Below are 2,257 nucleotides of genomic sequence, written 5' to 3'. Positions count from 1 at the left end.
CTTCAAATGTAAGGAATCTTACCTATAAAAGCACGTCAAAATTACTCATCAAAATTACTCATCCAAATAATGTAAATCAGGGGATTTTTTTTACTTCTTTTCAATAAAGATTTTCTAACGTACAGCAGAAGACTCTCAGTGTAGAAAACTGGGAACTATTTACCATGAGCAAACACGGGAAGCTGAAGGCACCCTGTGTTTGGAGAAACTTGCTTATAGAGGGTGGCAAGAGCAGTCATCACGTGGTCCTGTAAACTCGATTATACTACTTTGACATCTGCAACAGGTATTTCCTACCCATCAGAGCCTTTGCAAGGATTCAGGGGCAACACACACTGTATTTCACCCTGTGCGCCACTCTATTTTCATGTAAACAGTCACTCCTCCTCACTTAAATCGAAGTATTAGACATTCTCTTCTCTACACGGAAATCCTTAAACTCGATTTTAAAGTAAAGAGACCAATAGACTATAGTTGCATCCTCCTGAACAAGGAGGAAATAAATGGTGGCGTCCCCCCAAAGGAGCACTCGCAGGAAGGGAGCTGAACGGCTGCAAGGATCAGCCGCAGCTGGGAGGGTGGCAAGTGCATCTCGGCGCGCACCGAGAGGCAGCAGAAGAAGGAACAGCGTTTAACTTGAAAAAAAAAAAAAAAACCAAAACCAAACCCACAGCGTTTGCACTACCAGAGACGCTCTTCCTTTTATATACAGAGCGCGTCACGAAGTACAAGCCATCCTCAAGAAAGCGTATATAAAATGCACCATCAAATATTACACCTTTGAAAGTGACAAGCGGAAAACAAGGGGCCTAATGTACTTAAGGGCGATCCTTCTGAACTTTTTCGCTGGGTTTCATACGGTAAAAATACTTGTTGAAAAACCAAAACAAAACACACGCATAGACAAATTTGACAGTACCAAATTTGAACATACGTTCCAAGAACCGGCAGTCTCCAATTTGCCTTACCCAAAGCGTCTCATTCACAGTTTCCACCACCTCCTACGAGGTAAAAACACCACGCGAGCTGCAGAAGCCGAAGTTTACGCCACCGTTCCAAGCCCAGGCTCTGCAAACGGGGCGGCCACAGCCACCGGCGCGGCGGGGGCTGGTGCGTCCGGGCTCCCACCGGCAGGACGGGGCAAGCAGACGGTCACCGAGGGGAACAACTCGCCCCAACTCCTCCCGGAGCCTTAAAACCGCGTCCGCCCGGCCCGAGCCCCCTCACCCCTGGGGACGGCCCTTCCTTCCCACGAAGCCGCGCTCACCCACCGCTCCCCGAGCGCAGCGGCGGCCCGGACGGCTCCTACCTGCGACGGAGCGGTGTCGGCTCGCTGAGGGGCCGGTGACGGCGGCAGCGGCGCTGCCCACCGCCCCCCGCTCCCGCCCCCAGTCCCGGCACGGTCCCTCCTGTCAGTGCGCGGCGCAGACTGAGCCTTCCCGCGCGCGCCCGAGCACGCACCGGGCCCTCGCACAACCCCGGTACCCGCGGGTGTATCCCTGCGCCGCGCCGAGACAGAGCACGGCAGCCGCGCAGACCGGTCGCGGAACGGCCGCCGCCCTCACCTGCTGACAGCCGCCACGGCGGGCGGGGCGGGACGCACCGGGGCCGGTCGGCTGGGACAGGCGCCCCTCGGCGGCCGGACTTTTTTACATTAACAGCCACCAGCTCGGCGGAAGGAGAAAAGAACCCACTGAACGGACGGGGAGGTTTTCTTTTGAAAAGACGCGCGGAAGCTCACGATTGGTGGGAGGGCGGTCACGTGAACGCGCGGCGGAGCCAATCGGGAGCGCGGAGGCGGTTTGATTTCAAATGGCGGCGCAGGCCGGGGGCACCGCCCCTGCAGCCGTTCCCCGCCTCAGGGCGGCTCCGCCCGCCGACGCCTCCGCTTTAAAACCCTTCTCCAGCTTTAAAACCCATCTCCAGCTTTAAAACCCTTCTCTAACCTCAGCCCCGCTGCGAGACAAGGGATCTCCACCTCACGGGTGGAAGTTTGGGCTTGTACCTGGGCGGGAGTCCTCAGCCGCTCTGAGAGGGAGTCCCCGGGAAGCCAGCTGGGTCCCCAAGATGCACCTCCTTAGCGACTAATGCTGCTTCAGCCTCGTGAGAACTCCTCAGATCAGTCAAAAAAGGTCCAGAATCAGTTTATATTGCTTCAGCTTAACTTAGGCTTTCTAAACTAATTTAAATATCTGCATCTTCTGCACTGGTCTTCTGGTAGTGAGATTAAAATATTAAAAATAAGGGACTTTAAAGA

The sequence above is a fragment of the Strix uralensis genome, chromosome 7 (assembly GCF_047716275.1).
Source record: "Strix uralensis isolate ZFMK-TIS-50842 chromosome 7, bStrUra1, whole genome shotgun sequence".
NCBI lineage: Eukaryota > Metazoa > Chordata > Aves > Strigiformes > Strigidae > Strix > Strix uralensis.
The sequence above is the reverse complement of the archived record's forward strand: the minus strand, read 5'-3'. Positions refer to the sequence as shown.